This window comes from Rhagoletis pomonella, unplaced genomic scaffold (genome assembly GCF_013731165.1).
Source record: "Rhagoletis pomonella isolate Grant_MI unplaced genomic scaffold, Rhpom_1.0 Rhpom_scaffold_00006, whole genome shotgun sequence".
NCBI classification, from domain to species: domain Eukaryota; kingdom Metazoa; phylum Arthropoda; class Insecta; order Diptera; family Tephritidae; genus Rhagoletis; species Rhagoletis pomonella.
The window spans coordinates 77,183,900-77,209,549 of NW_023458560.1; the positions used below are offsets into that span (position 1 = coordinate 77,183,900).

At 34.7% G+C, this 25,650-nt stretch overlaps 1 protein-coding gene across 2 annotated transcripts in view; it reads left to right on the top strand.

Annotated features, from left to right (window-relative positions):
* Nucleotides 1-9,954: 9,954 nt before the first annotated feature.
* Nucleotides 9,955-25,650, top strand: part of LOC118741345 (cell wall protein DAN4) — a 108,368-nt gene continuing 92,672 nt past the window's right edge. For both annotated transcript variants that reach the window (XM_036473285.1, XM_036473286.1), the window contains exons 1-2: nt 9,955-11,199; nt 21,169-21,496. The gene's annotated coding sequence lies outside the window, so the exon portion shown is untranslated. The remainder of the gene's footprint in view (nt 11,200-21,168; nt 21,497-25,650) is intronic.

The window sequence follows — 25,650 nt, forward strand, 5'->3', positions numbered from 1 at the left end:
TTGCAATAAGCTTTCAACCGTTATGTTAAATTACGGAGTTCTTACGATTTTTTGCGGGTTATATATTGAAAATAAGGTTGGCCTACTTTTTTCCAAAAGTTTAACCCATCAACTCCCACCACAACGGGCCTTTTCAACCCACTGTTTGAAAAATGGCTTATAAATAGTTAAATTTCCAATAATATATTAAGTGCCAAATTTTTCTAAAGAGAACGGAATGTAATGCAAAATAATAGTAATTTTTACCAAAAAGGGGGACTTCAACTCTGTGTAGAAAATATTGCGATGCGCGGGAGCAAAACCTTCCTGGGGTTTGACCACTACTTAGGAAAACAACTTTTCTACCCTATTCGACCCTAATTTAACTGTAATAAACGCTGTCGATCGAAAAACATGTTACCTATATATTTTTCTGAGTTACGCTTTTTTTTAAATGTTCAGTGGCCCAAATTATGACAAAAAAACATCTTTTAACAATGTAATTTTCATTTCGTAAAATAGTGCTTTTATACGAGTTGTCTTTAGTTCCTTCAAACGATGTATTTCAATGTGCATACAACATGAAAATTTTGTACAAAATTCCCTAGGCGCCGAACGCCGCCGCCGCCGCCGCCGCCGCGCCGATATTTTCGTAACTCGGCGGCGGCGCGTGAGAAATGACAAAAAACGGCGGCGGCGGCGGCGTGGCCCGGCGGCGTATACCTCTAATATGTACATACGCACGCATTCCTAACCAACTGTAGGACATACATACATATTAGGTTTGTTTCACACGAGCCCAATTGATTGATTTGTTGAATCCGAGCACGAAAAGTGGAAAAGTGGAGAGCAACTTATTTTTACGCTCTAATTACCGAAACAGCCCGGAAAGTGTGTGGAATAAACCTATTAACGACAAATGCCCCCCAACCACTGACATACAAAAGCCGTCATCGATTCGCTACTTCGCTGCTTGCTATGTTTGAGTTCCGGTCGCTTAACGAAAAATTCTGTATGAGAAAGCAACAACAAAGTTAGCTAGCAATAGCTAGCTAGTTCCCTAACTCGCAAGAATTTACAGGAATTTACCAGAAAGCGATCCCGAACTTTTTTTGCTTTGTGACAGTTTTACAGGTTTTAACCCAGAAAAGTTGGGGAACGCAACTAATGATAAGCAATAGCGAGTTTGGTTGAACCTTATTGAGCTCGTTCGTTTCGCCACTCGCTAACTGTAGGCGAATCGATGACGGCAAAAAATACTCGAAAACACACACTAACATAGGCATAATGTCATCATACAATTTATTGGTGACAGCCAACTTACAATAGCCAATATCCGTTGACACACAACTCGCAAATGAGTTTCAAATTAACTGTAATGTAATGTGATAATCTCAGAATGATAAATCCAAGCGTGTAGTTATGTAAGTGATAACATGGAATGAAAAGTAAATAAATATACTCATAAACACACAATAAATGCATACATGTATGAAAACAACAACGATGGCTAAGTACATACTACGGAAAACCACAGAAACCAATGAGCAATGTCAGAGATGAAAGAAATAATAATAATGGACAAGCATATGGTCGTCTAAGGTACAAAACCGCGTATCAAGCTAATGCAAAACCGCGTACAGAGAAAAACATGCTTAAGCGAAAGGTCCGAAAAAAGCGATTTTAAGCAGGGACCGTGACAGTTACAACTTTTATTTAAAAAAAATCGCTCTTTAACAATTATTTTTTTACTTTTATTAAATTACTCCTTAAATAATCGTTATATCTTTTATAAATCCAAAATAACAATTATTTTTTTATTTTTATATAAATAATCTGCAAATAACAGTTATCTTTATTTATATAAGTCAGTTATACTTTTATTTATATAACTCAGTCACTGACCTTTATTTTTAAATCATACTTATAAAAGTCATTTGTATAAGCCGTAGTAAACTTTTGTTTCCCAACGCCTTTTTAACTGGGAAAAATGTTAATGACTTTTATACGAATGATTTAAAAAATAAAAGTCGGTGACTGATTTATATCGATGACTTTTAAAAGTAAAAGTCACTGACTGATTTTTAGACTTTTATAAATAAAAGTGTCCATTAACTGTTATCTAAGACATATAATATAAAAATTAAAAATAATTATTATTTTGGATTTAAAATATATGCAAAACAAATATAATTGTTACTGTTTTTAATTTTGTATAAAAATTGCAAACAAAAATTTATTTAAAAATTTTAGTATCGGTGAAAAAAGAAATCGATTAGTACGTATCACGTATCAGTTGTAGAACATTTCCTTCATAATGAATTTTTTTATGGTAGCTTTCATCATGGGCGTAGCCAGGTAGGGGCAGGAGGGTGCTCGAGCAACCCTCCCCCTCCCCCCTAAATTTCAAATTTTTTTTTTTTTTTATATAGATATAAAATAGTACCCTGAAATGCCAGCTTAATAGGGTCGAGCCTCCCCCTAAATTTCATTCTGGCTACGCCGATGGCTTTCATCAATAACTGTTATGTTCGGTCACTGATTTTAAGCTATAACTTTCACCAATCTTTTGTAGGATAGATAGACTTGATATGTTAACATTCAAAAAAATGCACCTTACTTTAGCTATAATTTCAATCTTCTAGATTTCTAAACATAAAATTTACATACACCACTTAAAGCTGCTTGAGGCACTTTGGTCTCTCATTCAGATTTCGTTTGCTTGTGTGTATAATTGATCTGAATAGATTGGCATATTGGCAGCGATTATGATTAATCGTGAACACCCGCCGTCATTAAATGATCCATAGATTGTAGCTACAAAATACTCATTGGCGCTTATTCATTTACTAAATAAAGTTTTTTTTTAGATTGCTTTGCTTTTGTAAATGACTCACCTGCGCACTCGCGGCAACCTTTCGCATTATCGTACTTTATTGCAATGCAACAATTCGCAAATATACACGTATGCACAGAACTTATGTACCCTGCAGCAAATCAAACTGGTTCAGAAATAGCGCCGAACTAGCTTGAAAAGGGACGGTACTTGTGCTTCACTTACTTCAAAACAGTGCTTTCAACTGTCTCTCTTAGCTATGGCCTACGAAGTGACGATTGCCCCCCTCTGCAGAACTTTTGAATTAGGTTCTGAACTGGTTCCATTTTGGTACGATCTGGGACAGTATGTTTTTTATGAGAAAAAAGTTTGACTATTCGATTTTTTATATTTTTTGTTTTTTTTCTTTTATTTTACAGATTACATTTAATGTAATTTTTATTTACTTTTTTATTTCATTTATATTAAATTTTTTTTCTCTTAAATTTTTAAGCAGCACGCAACAATTTCAATTTAATCAATTTGAAAATCACAACTGCCCCCTCCGCGATTCGAACTCGCCACTAACCATGATAGAGTCAGAGGTCTTCCCGCGGAGCTATTTTTGTATTGTACGAGAAGTGAGAATTTATGTACTTTTCAGCTTTCAAACGTCGTTTTGCACTAGTTCTGAAATTTGTAGGGCGGAACTAGCGCTTTGCCAGACTGTCTCTAAATTTCATTGAAGGGTATATAGTAAGTAGATATATATGTACATGTCATATGTATGTAAATGAAGTCAACATATATGGACACATGAACATGAACAGTTCTTCATATGTACACACATATTTACATAATGTGGGAATGTCCCACCAATTTGTATTTATTGCACCTTCATTGCAACATTTCTCGGTGTTCCACCACTTTCTGTGGATTTCTTTGTTCGCGCAGTCACAGTCACCCGATGTCTACGTATTCATACACAATGTGTGCACATAAATACATTCGTACATATGTATGTATATATGCTTTTGTATGCACTTAAATTCATATAACTGGAAACCGTTTACCTTCGCTGGAATGTTATGACGCGGCTGCTGTAGTAAACCTCCTCGATGCAACATCTATTCATACATACATACATACATACAATATATACATAACTTAATGATCATCTGACATTAGGTTCCCCAGGGGGTTGTATTTTTTAGAGGTAAATATCTCCTACCGGATTATTACTATTCGTCGTGATGCTAATGCTAAAGTCGAACTATGCCTTAACGTAAACGTAGACGTTTTATAACAAAAATTTAAAAGTACTAAATATATGTTGGCTGCCTTTCACCTTGTCCAATATTGCTGGGCTTTCTTCTAAATCAAGATATAATAATTCCGCCTAAGGAGGCTTTATGACAGATCGATAATAGAGTTCCTAGCGAAAAAAAAACTGCTACTTTATTCCCCATGACTACACTGTGTCCTGGTGCCCAAATGAGGTAAATGATTCCTGAAGGTGTTGAGTATTAAAAGCTGCAGACAGTCCCCCATAAGTTTTGAAATGAACTTGTGTATTTTAAGTCCGAAGTGCACCGCTTTTAGGGCGAAAGGGTGAAGATGTCTTCGACACCATGATGGGTCATGCAGCAATCTTCTCTTCTGTGCCAGTCGTTTCTCTTCAGTGCTAACTGATGTCAATCGGAAATGACAAGTGAATCCACATCCCTCTCCACTTGGTCTTTCCATCGCAGTGGTCGCCTCCCTCTTCCTCTGCTACCACCAGCGGGATCCGGAATAAAATTATGATTTATTCTTTAACAAAACCCGGATAACAAGTTCAATCTTTGTGAAATATTAAAAAAAAAATCAACAAACTTGCGTCAAAATTTCGAGCTTTTTAATTAGACTTCTTGGAAAGATTTTGAGTATGCTGATTTGTGGCCCATTCAATTTTAGTCAGGAACGGAAAATAATCATAATTTTTTTTAAATTTTAACCAAAAAAATCCACAAGTTGTAATAGTCGTAAAACAATTTTAACTATACTCATGTACGTACGGCCCACTGTAATTTACAATGATTTTCATTTTTCGAGTTTAACCAGTAAAGATTAAAAATAATATTTAATATTTTAGTTTTAATTCTTCGCTCAAACATATTTAAAAAAAAAAAACAAAAATCACAAAATAACGATTAAAAGCTGATTTAAATTATTTTACTCATAACGATTACCGTCCCTGGTTTTTGTACACTAAGTGCAAGTTTAAAGTAGCTCCGACTTACCGTTGATTTTTGGCCATTTATTTGTTGCCGATTTTTTTTATATGGTGAAAATGAGCAGCACCTTCAACAAAAAAAAAATCCAAAAAATCAAGGGTAAGTTCGAGCTACTTTACACTTGCACTTTATTATAGTAAAATTGAATCGGCTAAAAAAACTGCCTACCCAAAATATTTTTTAAGAAATGTAATTAAAAAGCTCGAAATTTTTACGAAAGCTTCTTCATTTTTTTACGAAAATTTAAACTTGTATTTATAAGGGGTTTTGTTAAAGTATAAACAATAATTTGTTTTTGTTATAACAACTATATTCAACAATTTATATTGAGCTCGATGCCGTTTTTTAAATGAAAATTTATTGTGGAAAAGCAACAATAATTTGAAAAAAACTGCTCTAGTTTGGCTTGCCGTGTCATACATAAATGTCCAGCAAGGTTTCGCTGCAACGTCTTACTATAAAAAACTCTCCTCGTATATTATTTACATAGGTATGTATGTATGTAAATTAGACTGCAGCACCAAAAAAAGTTGCGGCTTTCCGCCGGGATTAAAAAATTTATTATAATTGAAAACTTTCACCAAAATATTTCGGAAAAGTATGTGTTAAGATTTACGTGAGCAGAACCGATTTGAAAATATTCTCAAAAATTTAGTTTTTTGTGAATAAAAATAGTCTCTTAAAGTACTTTTTGAAAAAAAAAAAAATCCCCTCAGATGACAAAAAAACAGTTTTAGCTTAAAAAAAACAGTACCGATTATTTTTGTATGGGGAGTGATGTAGCCTAATGTATATATAGAACAAATATTAATTATGTACATATATTTTACATACATATAAACTTGTTTTAGTTCTTAGTTTCTTATTATTATTGCATGGCGCTTACTTCTTGCACTACATATCCGCTATGGATTCTGGCACGCGCCGCATAGTCGACTAGATTACGTTTTTACTTAATCGAAGCTTACAGTTATCTAAAGCACGATATATATTTCAATTCACTTACTAGTCGTATTCAATTTATCAATTAAATGTTAACACATTCACTCAAGACTGGGTTCAAAAACGAGCAGCGAGCTGAAAATAAAAACAAACGGGAAAAGAGAAAAATGTGTTATGGCCAGCTTGAAACCAATCTAATACGAACGTATGTACTGTACATATATATGTATATTCTAAAACGAGTACGAATTTTACTAATTTTTCTTTATTTGCCAATAATTGCTATCGCTTCGATTCATTTGCGGAGAATTGCTGTGCTCTTCAATTTAACAGAAACGGAAGAGCATTTTGCAATACTTGATGAGCCCCATCCAGGTAAAAACCTTGCAAACGTGTAAAGGTTTTCTTTTTACTCTAAATACTTGAACTCTTAATCAGGAAGTAACCAAACAAAAGGAAAGAAAGGGAAGGAAATAAAGCCGTGTAAATAAGACCATACAAATAAAACAATCAACTACCAACCCAACAAAGTCCAAATCGTCGTTTAAAGTACATAACCGCGTATCACTAAAATGCTAAACCAAAATGGTTCTTTTTTGTAAAGGCAACCGCATTTCTGGCTAGTATAATTCAGGACGAATGGATAAGGATTGAGCCAAGAGCTTGTGTGAGCAAATCCATTTTTTGGCAGCAAATGTCAGTTACGCGGTTTTGCAGGATGACGATACGCGGTTTTGTACTTTAAACGACAAAATAATTATTTGATGACGTCATAACTAAGTTATTTAAAATATTTAAGTATGTAGATACATATATTCATACGTGCATGAATAAGCAAATAAGTATGGTACACTTTTGGATAAAGGTTCATATTGATTAAGTGCTTACCCACAGCTCATGGAACATGAACCCGTAAATATTGTAAAAAAATATCAAATTGCGCACAAAATGTGAGATAAACAGCCAAATCAGATTGAACACGAAAAGGGAAAAGGTCAGGAATGTCCGACGTGTGGCGATGTGAAAACACAAATACACTCGCTTCCAACAACAATTCAAATACACTCAGCCATCGAACGAAAAAATGTCTTTATTGTTTTTATTGTCGACACATTCCTGGCATATTTGAACCACTGAGTCACACGATACTAAAGTGGTTACGAATGATGCAGACAAAGACAAAGACAAAGACAAAGACGAGACGAAGGCGAAGATAGTGGCGATGGTAAAGAATATTCACATATTTCAGGCCACTAATATCTCAGGCAATTAGTGTTAGTTATCGGCAACAACAACAACACTAACTGTTTAAAGAATTTGTTCGTTACGCATAGGCCGAGATCGGCTTAGTCAGGCGCTAAATGCCAGTAGGGCAATTAAAGAGGCGCAGTAAGTTTTGAGATTGAGAGAACGAGGAGCACAAAGAAAATCCGGTAAGTTGGTCAGCTCTCAGCGCTTACCTGATTTAATGCCGAGATGTAGATAACATCAACGATTAAATTTGATGAAAGGATGGCTTGGAATGTAGCAGAGAGCTCATCATTTTACTGGTTTGTTGTAGGTTTCAGTTGTGTGCATAGTGAGAGCATACTTGAGTCAGGAAATTTACGTGGAATATTAAGCAAATAATGGTCGACAGGGTTTGGAGAGGTAGGTACATATGCATGCATTTTCCGCAGGTGACTATCCAATCACTTCTTGGTTATGCTTCCAGATTAATTCTTTGTAAGAAAGAGGTGAAAAGCTACTTCATGGATCCTATTGATTTTCTTATCAAGGAAAATGTTTCCCGTAGTCCGCAAGGTTAATGTCTTTGGAGAGAACCTATGTGTGCATGGATTTTAACAAGGTCCATTGCTGTGTTAGCTAATGGCAAGAGGAAGGAGTAAAACGTCTAGGCATAACGCCGGATAAGAAACACATCTGGGAGTCACATCTCAAATATATTAGGTGACCTTGTCGGAGACCTTGAAATCTTGATGTGAAAGGAGGCAACCATGGCCAAACTCCTGTTCTCAGACCAAATTGGTGCCATCCTCAGCTTTACGAAGAGGTACAAGATCATATTTCCCACTCGTGAAGATTGGAGCAGAAACCCCATGTGGCGGCACGATGATTCACAAAAATAGTATATCGATAGTTCAAAACACCGTACGGTGTAAGTGCGGATGTTGTGGTAGCGCGATTCCGCACATTTTTCCCCTTAAGTAAAGACGCAACGTCATTCCAGGCGTGACTATCTGCCATACGGAGACCGCCTACGTAAACAGGCAATGTGCCAGAACAAAAATCTCCACACATTCTGAGAGCCAATCTGTCCTCAAAGCTCTAGATAGCTACTCGTTCTCATCAAAAACGCTTATAGATTATAGAGTGCCATAGAGCACTTAATGGTCTAGCAAATTAAGATCTCCTCCATCTGGGTGTCTGGTCATGGGAGCTATGATGGCATGAAAAATCAGATTTCAAGCTAAAAAAAGGACATAAACTAAACCGAAAAACACTGTGTGGAGCACTAAAAGGCTTGGTCTCTGTAGTACAGACATTTTCAGGTTCTGTGGGGAAGAAGAGGAATCAATGGAACACCTCATTACCACCTGCCCAACACTAGCTCACCGCAGAGCCAGATTTTTAATAGGGGGCACAATAGATCAAATCTGGTCGCGGTGAAATCGGCTTGAAGACCTACCCTTACGTTGCCATAACTATAAGATCCCTAGATATTTAGTTTGGGCCTAAATAACGTATATATGCACACTTACGTTATTTAGGCCAAAATGAAATAACATGCAACTATTTCCCCCCTTATGTCCTGGGACATCCTAATGTACATGTGCTCCCCGCTTCGAGCGAATTTTGTCAACCGCAATCCTCAGGGCGCTGGCAGAGCAGTCTCCAGAAGTAATAAAAAAGTGTATAACCATACAGTAAAAGAAAGCAAAACTATGACTAGCATATATATAAAACAGTCTGCTTGTTGATTTTCTGTTGCCAAGCCGACGCGTTCAACCCATTTACTGCTTCTAACAATCTCTTTTCAACCAACATTTTTCGCCAAACAACTATCAAAATGCACTCAGAAAAGCGCGCGCGCCTTGCAGCAACAGTGGTGGCGAACAAATGATGACCGGCTTAATTGGTTGTAAGCGCTGTTCGACGTCGTGGTTGCGAGTTGCGACTATTGCAGGGCAAATAAGCAGAGTGCCGAGCGCAGCTCAAATGCCGGCAAGAGCGCGAACGTAATTGATCTGTTGAAGCGGCATCCTAACGCGTTGGGCGGCTAAGAGAGTTCGGTTTAGTTTGCTGGCTATGTAGTGTCTTTACATCGTTTAGCTTGGCTTTGTGGTTTGCGTTTTCGGGCCTGTTGTTGCTACAGTTGTTGTTGTTGTTGTGGCTATGGTTGCGTTGCATTTATTTTTTGCTGTTGTTTTTAGTACTTTTGTTGTATTTTTTATTTATATTTTTTTTCGTGCGCAACGAACCTGCGCGCGCTGAGACATTGAGACTTGAACTTGTCAACCGCGCGTGGCTTAACTTCCCTTGTTGCTGTTGCAGTTGTTGTAAGCAACCGCAGCCTGACGGTTTAATCTCTCCATATATAAACTTTAAGTACTGGTACTTATGTAGCTATGGACGCTTGTAGCACTTTGATCGACACCCAGCTGAGTAGAGCTCAGCTCACAGCCAATTTGCTTAGCTTAGTTTTGCGTTCGGTGGCTTACGCGCTCGCTCGACGCGGCACAGGTGCGCGGTGCTGTTTGTTTGGCGCTCAGCCCCGCCGATTGCTGGTTTGTTGGGCACCCTATGTGTACGTTTGTATGGTTGAATGTATGTATGTGTGTGGGCGACTGTATGCAAGAGTTTAGTTGCTGGCGAACATGCTCGCGCGTTCGCTTACCTTTATTCGTTGGCGTTTCAAAGTTAGTTTGTTGCGAGGTTTCAAGCGTTTAAGTTTAGCCGTCTTTGGTGTTGTCGCACTCGAGGTGAACATCGGCAATAAAAAATAAATAAATTAAAATTTACTGAACAGCGCCTGCGGTTGCTCTTTAAAAGAAAACTATTTCATATGCTAAGAGTAGGAAAATCTATCAGATGAAAGTGTCCAAAACGAAAAGATTAAATAAAATTATTATTAAAATTTGATTTTGTTAAAAAAAAACTAACATACGAATATCTAATAGTTGACAACAAAGAGTTGAAAAAAGTATGTAAAAGAGGGGAAGCGGAACATCCATAATTTCCCAAACTGGTGAAGTGGTTCGCTAAAAATTCAGCACTGAATTTCTAAAAAAAAAAGTGGTTTAAAAACTTGGAAAAGTTAATACAAAACACTTCGAATAGTTGAACTAAATTTATACTTTTAAATGAAAACGTTCAACTATTAACAGAACAGAAAGAAATAAAAAAAAGTTGGCGAAGATTGGAGAATTGTATTTTAAAAACAAGTTTATTACGGGAAGTAAAGCTTAAAAATAGCTCGACAAAAATATTAGTACAATTCCTAATCGAAAACATAAAATTATAAACATTTTTTAAACACCGCGATCGTTTTTGAAATACCGGGTTTGGGGGGAAAAATAAGTTAATTTAATTCAGAAGATCTAGAATTATTGACGTAACGAAATTCAGGCATTTCCACAGAAAAAAATTTAAATAGCGAAGTGCAATAAGTTAAAAATAATCCAGCAAGAATACCAGCAACTTGAAATACTCATCACGAAAACACTTAACAAAAAAAATTTAAATACTAATTCAGCGAAAAATTTCAAATAAAAAAAAAACATAAGTTAACTTACCAACTGTAGGTGAAAAAAAAAGAAAAAAAAAGAAAAGTGCATATATAGTTATTCCAAATAAATAGTTCAGTGTTCGTCAAGATAAAGCAAATATTTAAAAAAAAATTATATTTCCACTTGCACTCTTCATCGAGCGTTAATTCGAAAGAAAGCGAAAAGACCTCATTATTTTTTTGTCTAATTGCAAAAACGTGCAAACTGATGTAACATAAAATGTCTTACAACTCAATTTTGCATAACAAATATTAAATGTGGCGACGCGAAAATTTTAAAACGAGATTGTGCAAAATTTAAATGTTTTTATTTTCTTTCCGTTTGCAATAGCCGAGTAAAAAATTGCTGACCGTTAACTGGAGTGAACAAAAAAAGAAGCAGAACCTACTAAAAAAAGGTAAAAGATACATTCACCAAGTTTAGGAATCGAAAATCTTCGCCAGAGTTGTTTTCGTTCTCGGCATGATTATTTATATCATTTAATATAAAAACCATATCAAACATTGTTGGTCCTTTACATTTATAAAAACATCTTCAAAGTAAAGAGTAATTGATTTAATTATGTATTAGTTGCTTTTTAATGGTAGTATATTCCTAATGGCTTTTCAACAAAGCTGGAGTTTGAAGTAATAATTTATATTTCATAAGATGGAACTGTTGAACTACTTATTTTCAAAAGGGTTCATTGGATTCAGGTTCCATTTAATGTTTATGTTATTCACTAGTGTTGGAAAGTATCAAGTACTTTTGAGGACCGAGTTCCTTGGCATCGATACGTTTAAGGATCGGGTATTTTTCAGAGTACTGAGTACTTTCTTTAAATATATACATCAAGCCGGCAGGACTATATTTATTTCAATTAATATATTAATCACAAATGCCTAAATATAATGGGTACAAGGATTGTATTTACTTTAAAATTATTGAAACTTAAAATTGAGTACACAATCATTTTAGTAGGAGATCCGACAAAGGCACGACCTTCACCCATCTGTTTAATGGATGAAATTTTTTCTATGAAATTTTACGTGTTAATAAATGTTTTGCGAGTGGGTTGGCTGAAGAAATCCTGGCCAGGATGTTTTTAATTAATTAACCAAAAATTATTATTTTTTTTTAATTTTGCACTCATTTGTTTATTGAACAAATTCCATATATACCAATCGAAAGCATACAGTACAGTACTTTGTAGTCCCTTTAAGTTCTGAGTACTTTCGAGCTCTTTTGTGAGTACTGAGTACTTTGGAGTAAAATTTTCACACATCAACGAAGTAACGGCAACCAACAGACCAAGAAATTGAATAATGGAGCAGGCAGCCTTCGCACAAATATTGTAATAACAAAAAACAAAAATAAAAAAAAACGTAACACCTGAACTGACTGACGATGGTGTTGATGTGAGTTACTGGTGCTGTTTCTCTAGCAACAACTATGGAAGAATATAAACAGCAACAACAACAACAACAACAATACCATCGATGACTGTTGCCAACGGAAGCACGCTACTGGCTTTTGTTTTTGGCTAAGCAATTGCATGGCCAAATGCTAAAAGTGAGTGAATGAAAAAAGCGTGAGAAGCGATAAAAAAATAGTAGTTGGCAAAAAGGGTAAAAGGTAAAAAAAAAAATCACACACAAGCGCATTAAACGAACAAAGCGAGAAAAAGTGCTGCGGCACGGTGTGGATGGAAAAGTTGAGTTTTCATTTGCGCTGCCACTGTGCTATTATATTTGCTACTACCAAACAACAAGCAAATAAACGCAATTCGCATGGAATATTACCTTGGCGCTTTTTCATAATTTTTTGGCTACGAACCAACTGGCTAAAACAAAAATTATTGGATTAAAAAATTTTTTTTTTCGTATGTTTCGCTTTTGCATTTCGTGCATTCATTAAATGTGCGGTCGGACGCAGTCGAACGCGTTAACATCAGGGACTTTTCTGGTTGGAAAATGAATGCCGGCATGGTGCTGGTTATTATTACAAATGCACATACATACATACCTGCATACGTACATAAAGATATATATTTATAAATGCATACATACATTTATATTTATAAATGTGTACATAACTTTTTCGTTACAATTATTAGATATTATTTCAGCTATAAGTTTGGTTTTGTTATTGCTGGCGAAAGGCGGAAATATTTGCTTTCAATCATTGAGTCTGTTGAAAATGTAAAAAATATGTAACTGTGTTAAGTGCAAAAACTGCCTCCAAAATTGAAATAGGTAATTTTTTTTTAATGTACTTACAATTTTTTATGAGCAATAAGTCATGGGATCAAATTTAACACTGCATTTTTCATTTCATTGTTAAATACTGCTGGTTGAATAAAGGCATAAGCGTTCATAATCGATTAAGTGATTCGTTTCGAAATTAAAATTATCTAAACCAAAATTATTTGTGAAACATTAACGAAAGGATCTAATTCTCAAAATTCTCTCATCATCTCATCTAATCGAATATCGAAAGTGAAATATTTATGTATGTACATTAGACTGCATCACTCCCCATACAAAAAAAAATCGGTACTGTTTTTCCATTGGAACTATAAAATCTATTAACTAAAATATTTCGAAAAACTATTAAGATCTAAGTGAGCTGGACCGATTTGAAAATACCTCCAAAGATGGAGTTTTTTATGAATAAAAATAGTTTATTAAAGTTTTTTTGAAAAAAAACCCTCAAATAACAAAACCGGTTTAAGCTTAAAAAATTTGCGTAAAAATATTTTTAAAAAATTAAAAAAAAAAGTTTAACGGAATCGTAATAATGAGATTTTTGATGCTGTTTTTTAACTTTTTTCAAAGATTGGTATAAGAAAAACTTGAATAGCTGAGCCTAAACTCTCCAGATTTAGACTTGAGAGATATCATTGGAAAGGTATTTTCTCACCCTTTTTATTTCTTTGCTAATAAACTCATTCAAAGGATGAAAAAAAAAGGTAGGATGAACGAATATCATTCAAAGTTGAATTAAGATGTGTTGGTATTTGAAAAAGTATATATTGGGACACGAATGACTTTTTTGCACATAAATAAAAATAGTGGGAAAATACCTTTCTACCGAGATCCCATAAGTCTAAATCAGAATAGTTTTAGGTCAGTTATTTAAGTTTTTCGTAAATCAATCTTTGAAAAAAGTAAAAAACAGCATCAAAAATCTTATTATTACGATTCCGTTGAAAAGAGTTTTAAATATTCTTATGCAGAATTTTTAAGCCTAATTTGTTTTGTCATCTGAGGGGAGTTTTTAAAAAAAAATCTTTCAGAAACTATTTTTATTCATAAAAAACTCCATTTTTGGAGGTACTTTCAAATCGGTCCAGCTCGCTTAAATCTCAATATTTTTCCGAAATATTTTGGTGGACGTCTTAAAATATAAAAAATTTTGAAATCCCGGCGGAAAAACCGCAACTTTTTTTGGTGATGCAGTCTAATGTACATACATATGTACATTTGCATTTAAATCTTATTTATGTAGTCTTATGGATCCAGCATAGCGTAATATTGCCCGAAATGGTGCTTTCGTAAATTTGATGTTGTTCTGTTTATTTTACTATGTACATCCAAACTGCCGCTCCAATTTACACACCTAATCAATAATGGTAACGATAGCAATGATGACACAAAAAGTATTATTTTTGTAAACAAAATAACATCAAGTCTATCAAAACGCAAGCAAATAAATAGATGTACAAGGAAAATAAAACCACTAAGGAAGAGGGTTAAAAATTATTATGAAATTGCTGAAGTCATGAAGAAAATTAGTTGTAATAAGTACATACATAGTTATGTAATATATACTAGGGTCGTAATTTTAACGCTCTCACCCCTTAGGATTGTTCTATATCAAAAAAATATGCCCCTATAATTATTTTGAAGTCTAAAAGTATTTAGGGGTCGCTCAAAGCGCTCAAAGTTTTCCATGTATTTTATATGGAACAAAACCACTTTTCGTAGAAATAGTATAGACTTCTTGAAAATCAATATCTGTCGATCGGAAAACTCTGTTTTATTGAAACATTTTTTCATAGTAACTATATTTTATAGGTCCGCCAAAACCCCCAGAAAATGCAATCGGGGATTAATAAAAAAATATTTAGTATTAAAAAAAGTAGTTTTTTCACATATAACTTTGAGAAATCTCTAAATATTTTTTGATATCAAAATAAAAAATAGGAGTATATTTTTTTCGGTCCTAGGGGGTGAGAGCAAAGAAATCCGACTTCACTATTTCACATACATTCTTCGACCACCCTAACTCATATAGAACTTCAATGGCTCACGGCCATCCTGAAATCAAGCGTCGCCAACGCTGGTGTTGGAGGCGTCGAAATTTAAACTATTGCTCCATGAAATCCGGTACTAACTTGAAGTTATTGAGCTAGCATCGCCCCCTTCATGTATCGCCTGTGGATCTCAGATTAATCAGTCTAGTTTATTCTAACAATTATCCTTGTTTAATTGAGGGATTTTCCTAAATCCTTTCGGTTCTTTATTGTACAACAAACACTTAAAAATACTTGTTTATGCAATAACAACAATTAACTATGCTTGTTAAGGCAATTAAAACACTTTACAAAACTTGATAAGTGGTCGCTGTTTTACAACTTGACTTGTAGCTTTCTGATTCGCAACAGACCTGCAACTCTGCTCATCGCTCATTCTCGCGCTGTTTGCAGTATTCATCCACTTGACGTTTCTCACTGTCGAATATTCCACGTCATTGCTCGAACATTCTGCCATTTTCTTGCTATTCGCTTCGCGTTGCTGCAGTATTCGCCACATTATTTTAAAAGGCTGCACATTAGAAACACCATTAGAAACAAGGCACTTGGCTTTAAAACACAGATGTATCCAGAGGTATTGATGTCCAGGGGCATTCATATAACGTCCTTGAGGAAAAACCGCGTAACTGACATTTTTTACCAAAAATTGGATTTGCTTACACAAGCCCTTGGCTCAATCCTTATCCATTCGTCCTTAAACATACTTGCCAGAAATGCGGTTTCTTTATGAAAAAGAGAAACATTTTGAAATATGAGTGTTTTTACTCTCTAGTAAATAATTTCCCTCAGGGGTGGTTTTATTGGCTATGACTATGACTATGTAACCGTAAAATCTTGATGGTCCCTTGGATTATGCGCGATGGAGATCCCTCTGTCTTACAGTGCAAAAAGTTCATACACCTTTCGTGAAAAAAATTTTTTTTATTAAAAATTGTCCAACAAATAGCAACTTTATTGAATAATTCTATTACTGTGTACTTTACTTACACACATACACTAAACAAATATCGCTTGCCGTACACGTCAGTGTCAGGAGCTCGCGCGCGCAGCCAAACGCAAGACAACAAGCGTGTTAATTTGTTATTCTTGGCTTATTATTGAATGACCATCGCTGTTACTGTGGTGGGGCTGCCACCAACGCCAACACCAATGGCATTAAGCCACGAGCTAAGAGCCAACAACAATTATCTATAACTTTAACCGCACACATACATGCATACATGCACCCCGTGTACACAGATATTTATTTAGTTTTAACAAAAAATTAGATATAATGTGGCGAAATGAATTGTGGCTCACACAATAGCCAACCACTTGACCACTTGGCACTTCATTGTCTACTCGTGCCGCTCCATTAATAACCTCTGCCGGCACCGTGCCGCACATTTTGGACTCTCTTCCCTCCATATTTCATTGGCTTGACTTGGTGTTTGTTGGCCAAAAGCGTTTGCGCCAGTTCACTAGCATTGTAAATGTCCAACCATGTCTGTTGTTCGTCTGTCTCCATAGGTGGGCGCTTGTTTCCTATGAGTCAAGCATTTGGACCTTTGTTTTGGTCATTGTCATTTTGTGAGTTTGCTAATTTTTTTTCGCTTCCATTTTTTTTCTCATATAGAAAAAAAAGCGTTGGGTAATTCTTTCTCGCTTTAATGTCATTAGCTTCCACATATAAGAAGCATGTTAGCTTTGCTACCTTCGGTTTGCCGTTCTACCACTTGTTTTTCTCCTCTGCCATATTTTTTTTGTTCGCCAAATTTAGTGCTTGTGCAGTGCGGTTTATTAGCCTCGGCCTTCTATACATATTTCTTATGAAATAATACTTTCTGAGAAGCAATTTATATTTACATACTTTGTTCCATTCTTCAGCAACGATGTATCATTTGTCATTTTTATAATATTGCGAAATCGTTGGAATGACTTAAGAACTGCAGAACATCTGGTTGGCCATTTTTCGCGATCATTTGATAATTTTCTTTCAACAGTAGAGTCTCTAATGAGTAATGCTATAGCCTCTAGCTAAAATTTAGTCTTTGTTTTGAACATTTTTGAATTACGCATTTTAAAATTTTGTGGCTGTTCGAGTTTTTAAGAAGCAATTAGTTTTGGAGGTGTTTCGTCGACATGCCTAAACGGTACGTGTGTCTCTTAGGGCCGTTTTCTCATCTAACCTTTAGTTTACCGGCCACTTTATCGTCTCGATATACGAGTTTTCGTTTTCTCATCAGCGCATTAATTTCTCGAATCGATAAACTGTTGCTCACCCGATGCAACCTTTAAAATTTGTACCCAACTTTAAATTTTGGTTTGGTTTTGGTTCATGAGTCAGATATATTAGATATTTCAACCAAGGTTTTGGTTTTTGCTAACAGTTGCTCCTGCTCTATATTTGCTTATGTTGCGTTGCCAACCTTTGAAATTTTATGACGAATGTAGTGAAGTTTCACTCTCGGAAATGTAGTGAAGTTTCACTATACGGAATAACAAATTTATTTTTACCGGCAAGGTAAGAGAACGAAAACACTTTAAAGTGAGGAACAATTTATCTGCCCTGTTAGTAAAGGCAACTTTACTGCTTACATTAGAAAACGGCCCTTAGTTAGTTAGGCTAGGAGAGTAGATCTCGATGACGCAGTAACCGTGCTGAGCTCGTGAGCCTTACCTTACCAATCTCTGAATCTAAATCTGTAGTTGTACCAGACGCAAGTAGTCGTATGAAAGCAAGGTAAAAATTTACTTGCATAAAAAAAAATTACTATAATATTATGTGTAGGTATTCATCTAAACGAGTAAACGGCTCGTAACCGAGCATGGTAACCTCGTAAGCCTCATAACTGAACTGATTTTTCATACAAAATTAAGTCAGTTTACGAGACTTACGTCGTTACGCAGCATTTTCGGGCTCAAAGGAATTGTCCTATTGTTTCCATATGAAAATTGTATGACTTTCTCACTTTGTAAAGTTTGATGAAACGCGAGTGCTTGTCTATTCAGAATCTGGCTGAAGAACGGCCCATTTCAGAATTCGGTTCAAAAACGCCTATCTAATATGCCGAGATATGTCGATCTTCCGCTCAGCCGTCGATATAAGGATCCATGTTTACACTTATACCGACTTATAGTTATGTACTTCTGATCGTTCATTACCCGCCTTATACATTTCCCATTTAGCCAACACTGCCAATCACACTTTAACGCTCAATTTCATTCATTGTAATTTTTTGTCATACTTCGTTTTATTAATTTATTTTCATTTATTTGAATGAACTGTTTCTATTTCTTACAATTTTGGTTTTTACTTCGATCAAAAAAACAAAAAAACACCAAGAAAAGAAATCAATTTCTTGATACGCGAAACACAAAGTAAAGCTAGCTAGTTAATCTACGCAACTGTGAAGGAGAAATATTAAAAACGCAAGTGAGTACGCACGAGTATTACCTCAACGCACGCGCGTGTACTTCGTTTAAAATATGTACATACATACATACGAATATAAGATACGACTTGCATGCGCAATGAACTAGTATGCTGTCAACAACTTATGTACGTACATAGAGACTCGTACTAGTGCCATATTAACATTTACCAGCCAACTATGAATGAATATAGTTAAAGCATAAATAACTACGAACGCATTCGTTGAAGTATGCAGAAAAATTGAAAACAAAAAAATATATAAAAACGCAAAAAAATCGTAATAAAAGTGGAGGAAAATATTCAAGAAAATTTTGTATCTATACAAAAATGCGTGAAATGTTCAATCAACTACGTTGATGTTGCTTTTAGTTTGGTGCACGGCATAGAACTTGAAGAATAACTTGCGATTAACGAATTTTTTTTTTTTCTTATTTTGTTATGCATCTGTTGAGCTGGATTATCGCAGATTTTTGCATTTAACACAAAACGGAAGCAAAACAAATTGCATTATCTTGAGAAAATATGATAATATCGATAACAATAGCTACATTCTAGAATTTCAATCGATAACCATATAAATAGAAATATCGAAAACAATGAAGGTATCGGTAAAAACGCCCCTAGTGATTTCGATAAAAGTCAAAATAATAACATCGATACTTTTATTGATGATAAATATTTGCGATCGTATCGAAAAAGTTACCAAGAACGAGATAGGGCGTTATTCAACCAACTTCTGAGATAGGGTATTTTTCGTTCCCACGACAGTCGGGTCTACGTAACCGGAACGACCCAGATTTATATTTGGCCAAGGACTGTCACTCCAGCAACACTCCCCAAAAACTCGTTGGGGAACTTGTATGCTGCTTCAACAACAACAACAACAACATAGGGTGTTTTTCAATAAAATTCTAAAATAGGGCGTTCCTGAAACGTTTTCGAACTGGCTGGCGAGATAGGTCGATCTTCGACTCGGGTGACGATATGAAGAAAGTTTATTTACATTTATGAACGAATGAATCTCCATCCTGCCTGGTTATCTGGCTAAAAATTATTTTTCTTAAGTGTATGTATATTGTTTTTGTAAACTGGTTTAAAAGTATAACCACATAACCAGATAGGCTGATAACATGACAGGTATGAATACCACAATTTAATTTTATTTGAGTAACTATAATATTAATATATTTTATTCCCCTCCGCCCCATAGTTTTATCCCACTTTTGTACTATTCTTTACGTTTTTTATTTGTTTTATTGTATTATTTTCTTAATTTAACTATATATTTTTTTGATTAGACATCTTATTATTTACTTAATTTAATGTTTTTATTTTTATTTTGCACTTTATTATTCTGTTATTAACATTACTTTGTTATTTATTTTTTTTAATATTTTTTCTTAATTTATTTTTTTTTACTTATTACTTATTTTTCGATTTTGTTATATTATTTACTTTATTTCATTTTACTTTACTACATATTTACTTAATTTCAGTCATATTTATTTCTATTTTTATTTTAATTTTTATTATATTATACTGCTGTTTTGGTTTTATCTAATTTTTTTATTTTTTTTATGTTTTCATTGCCGTTTTAATAAATTTTTATATTTTATATTTTTACGTAATTAAATATTTTCACCGCTCTTGAAATATTTACTTCATTCTGTGTATTTTATTTTTCTTTATTTTAATTAAAATATTTTAATATTTACCTAATTTTATTCTGTCTAATTTTTTTATTCTATTTTTATTTTGTATTTGGATTTCATTTTCACTTCAACCGCCGCATTTAACTTTTGCTTTTAAAATGTATCTTCGCAATTTTCTGGCATTGAACCACCATCAAGTTGAGATTGGCAATGAAAAGTAACTTCCAAAACAAAAATCGCTGCTCCACCGTAAAATCTAATTAATTAGCGTAACACGCGCACACATACGCATAAACTTGTGCATCTACATGCATATGTATGTATGTGTGTACATCGAACAAGTATAGCTACATGTTGCACGCTCACCTCAGCTCCAGTAATTGCAACTTCAGCTGCCACATCTGCTCCACTTTGTCTCGCTGTTTCGGCAAAAATTGCGTTGCAATGTATAGATGCATATATACATACATACATACATACATATGTACTACACAGATTACAAGTGAAGCCGATTGTTGCTGTTGTTTATATCTTTTATTTTTGTTTTTTTGTGCAAACTACACGCGCCTGCCTCTTAATTACATTAAAACTAAAAGTACAAATACTACCTAAGCCCAGCCAATATTAGCTGCACAAAAGCAAATCCAAACTGCCGTTATTGTTATAAATAACAAAATAGTAAAACCAAAACTAAAAATAAACATTAATACAACATAAAACCGAAAAAAAAAAATGAAAAACAAGGTGCTTGTAAACGTCAGCGTAAATACAACACGATTCACTGCCCCACCGCCAATTAGCTGTAATTTGTTTTTTGTATTTTTGTTGTTTATTGGTTGCAGCTGGAAAAGTCGCCGCTGTGGCTGCCACAAAGTTTAGCTCAATTTAGTGTATTGCACGTTTTTCTTGGGCTACCTTCAATTACTAGCCAATATTCGTCTATTTTTCTATTTTTCGCCACATTTATTTTCAACTTAATTTTTTCTTTTTATTTTCTTTCAGGCAATAACGTCAGCAACTGACTACACACAACGCTCGCTGCTTAACTGCTGACGTCAAAAAGTGCATAAATAAATACTCATACAAATAAAATAAATATTAAATTAACCAAAAGTGTTTTGGTGATTTTCGAGAGGGAGAGAGAGAGCGAAAACAAGCAACGAAGTGGCATATGGTGTTTATCTAAATTTAATTGTGGTTTTTGGAAAGGATACATAGTCGAAGTAATAACAAAAAGCCAATCTTATTTCACGAAATCCTACAAATTATTGGATAAGTTCGAAATTTGAGTCGAAATTCGTGAGAAATTGCAAATTAGCTACAAAAGAAGGTAAGTGATACATTGATATATAATTTCTAAAAGCGAATTTCCGCTGGGTAATAAATTAAAAAACGTCTTATTGGATAAGGTGGGAGGACTAAATAGCTTGAATCCCAATTCCCAAAGTTTCAGAATATTTTGATATGAAAATCCATATAAGACTTAAGTCATCGGTGATATTAATGCTGACCTTGTATAACGCTTGATAGAACAATTTACTATTAAATTCCAAAGTCAGAATTAACATCAATGATGACAGGTAAGTCTCAGATGGGTTCTAACATCACAAAGTTGTTGTTGTGAAAATTTCAGATAGAGGGTATTGAATATAACGTCACTAGACACGAATAGAGGCGCGCTAGGATTTCGACCGGGAAAAAAGGCGCGTAAAAAAAATTACAAAAAAAGGCGCTTAAGAAAAACTTCAGCGAAGAAAGACGCGTAATCATTGATTTATATTTGGCCATGGACTGTCACTTCAGCATCATTCCCCAAATCTCTTTGGGAAATTTACATACTGTTACACCTATATTCAACAAATTTTTATTGAGCTTGAGGCCGTTTTTAATGAAAAACTTATTGTGGAAAAGTAGCAATAATTTGAAAAAATGTTAGAAGTGATAGCTATTTCGGAAATCACCACATTTCCTCATCACACTTCTTTCAGCAGGATTCGAACTGCAGCGTCTAAGAGGGCTCAACAAATTGAATTGGTATGATTCCGTCTGGCCGCGGTACATTGAAGTGCCTGAAAGAGTTAATAGCCCAAAGCCGGCAGTGCTCGTCCAAAATCTCCAAAGTTACTGTCTTCTTGATCCGTTACTTCCCAGTAAAGCATGCCCGGTTCCAGATTACTTTGAATATGGGCGACTGCTGACTGTCCATCTCCAGTTTCTGCCTTCATCCAGCAAGTACGCCAGGCGAGCGTGACTCATAAATAAATGCAGTATGCCTATCTTTCCTAATTTCAAGGTTATAGATTCCAAGTTTTAATCCCTAAACCGGTTGATGAAGGTTTTTTTGTCTCCCCCCTGTTACGGTGTCTTGGTCTCGATTAGTGTCGAAGGCTCTTGAAAATATGGAAATTCCTTAACAAGCTTAAAAGACGACAGGAATGTTTCTTGGTCGGGTCAAACCGACCTTGCCTTAGGTCTCTGGTTCAATATGCATTTGGGCTAAGTGCTTGAATTTTCAAGTAATAAGTTCGTGGCCTACTCAAACCCAGCAATATAAATAGAAACGCCAACACTTAAGCAATTTCAACTTCAATACAATAAAAATGCCTAAAAATCACTTTGTTGTATCGAACAAGTTGCGTTGACCACAAAAATTCAATTAGCGTCAAGGGAATACCACAAACTGAATTTATATTGAATTTTTGCATTTCCGCTTAAAGCATACGACCCAAATATAGACAGCGGCCAGTGTATGGACAGCTGGTAGTTTTCGAGAGAAATAGCTATGGCATTCATGACATCTTCTGTGTCATTGGGGTTTTCGCCAATGGTTAAATCATAAAAACAACAAATAAAAAAGCACATTGGCTGCATTTCTTAGAATTAAGCTTACAGCGGAGCCGATGATGGCGCTGCTGGGTCTTCTCACCACAGTATATATAAAAAAATTTACAAATAAAAAAGCAAAACTTAAAATTTCCAATTAATGAACATTCATACAGGTGCGATAAATATGAATTCGAAGATGCGTGCGTAAATTTACTAAATTCCGGACTTTGCTTAAGTGCCGAAGCGGCGAAAAAAATTGCTGACAATTTAATGAGTCATCTTCAGTACAATGCTTGAAACAAACTTAAATAAATTGCTAAAAATGCAAATAAGCAGTTACGCAGATGCTTAATCCTACGTTTTGTTTAATCCCAGATATTTGTTTGAAATTTCAAAAAACCATTTGAGCTTTGGTGCCACGATAGCCTTGAGCAATATTTGCGCATTTTTAGCTACAGAAATTTTATATTTATTGTATACCTACAGGTACATACATACATATGTACATACATAGGTATAGGAATTAAAGACAAGAATTCCTAAAGAAATTGTAGATCCAAATGGATTTCTCCAAAACGACTTACTTGTGATTTTGTGCAATACTTTTGCTAAACATTTCCGGTTGAAAATTGTTGCAGGCACTGACTGCACTCCACTTTTTGGTCAAATTTGTACTCCTATAATACAAAGACAACAAATAGATTTCAATTTCCGTTCGATAAATGCGCATACGTGTGTGTGTGTGTGTATGTGCCTGACGAATGATTTTGATCACTGGTGAAAAATTTTAGTAAATTCAGTGATACAACAGATTTACTTACTTAAAAATTTTTCGAAAATAGCGGGTTGTCGGGATTAAAATGTCGCGTATGAGTAAGCGAAAAAGTAAAAAAAAAAATCCTATAAAGGGTTAAAAAAATTTGCAAAAACACTGCAACTGAATTTTACAATAAGTGGCGTACATAGGTATCTGAAGACAATAGTAGTATGTACATTAGGGTGGAGCGCACAAATATTAATTTTTCGACTTCGAAATTCTAATAGCGCGCTAAAGTTACGTAATACGATCACACTGAACCCTGTTGGCCATTTTTTTCCATGAGCAAACAATTCCGCTGGCACTATTATTTATCGATAGGAACGGGCTGATCTACACTTGTATAATGTGTTCATATGTAAATCGGTAAGTGTACAAAGTTTATGCCAGCTATAAAGGCGAACGTTTTCAAATTTTAATCAATTACGCAGGACCACAAAAAAATCTATGAAAGTTTAATAAAACCAGACCAGGTGTTTTATATGTTTTTGGGGTCGCTGAGCACGAATCTTAAGTCCGTTTTGCTCCATCGCATCAGAATTTGGTTCTACCCTCAAAACACATTGCGAAAGTTCCCCCTTCGTAGCCAGTGCTGTCGTTTTTTTGTTTGAACATATGATTTCCCAGAAGATAATTTAGGTAGGCCTTCTTAAGTGAAGTTATTCTAAAAGGCCCACCTATGAAAGGCTGTAAAAGTAGTCCCGCAAATACCGCGTATCCCGCATGTGTAATCATTTCTCATTTATGATCCCGCAAAAATGGCGCGTGATCCCGCGTTTGCGGGATTGGATTCCCTAGTTCTGTCCCAGTGGCCACCAGTCTAAGCTGCAACACACGTCACGCTTATCAAACGTTAAGTCAACCACCATCTCTCCAGCTGGTTGCTCTGAGCCATTTATGCGGCTTTGCTGTATTCATTGGAATGTTTCAGTGTTGCTGGAGTGTTTTTTTTTTTGCAATTAGTTTGTCATTTACTGCTATGCATTTATGTAAATTATGTATTAAATTGTAACTCAAAGTTGGCACAGTTTGTAAACACAGAAATTGTTCGGTTTACTTTATTTTCGTTTTAAAGTTCATTAGTTCTTAAATACTTCACTAAGTTTTACGGAAAATTATTACGAAATTTCATTAGTATCTAAAGAAATCCTAAATTTGTTTTGCTTTCTTTCTTTTCTTATTTACTTCTGTTTTTTTTTTTTAAATCTTCAATATTTTCTAAAGATTTTTTTTTAAATAGTATTTTTTTCTCAAAAGTATACTTTTCTAAAAATTTAAATTCTTCTATGTAGTTTTGGTATAAATATTTATTTCTAAAATTGATTATATTAGTTGAGAAATTCTTTGAGACGCATGATACCCTTTCTTCCGAAAGGGTTAAAACATCATCAAAAAAAGAACATAAGTGTTTTAAGCCTGTACTTGTGCAATGCAAATGATCCTCATGAAGACCATGTTCTATTCAGATGCGACTTAAAGTGAGCCCACCATTTGTGTGATCATCATCTAAGCGCGCAATACAAATTGAAGAAGAACGCCGGCCAATATATAAATAAATACTTTTTTATATTGACCGTTTTGATGTGCATACAAATGTAAATGTAAGTAAATTTTTTTTTATTTGTGGCGATATATACATACATACATACTACATTGGCAGTGCCGTGCATTGATCTTTTTCTGCTCAGATTCAAATACTATTCACAGCAGCCAACAATGAATGCCACAGCGCTAAACACAATAAAGTTCGATGTAGATATGTATGTATTTTCTAAAAGTGTCAAACAATTCGCCATTTCTATATGGGTCGTATTTGTATAAAAACATTAACTTGAACTTCA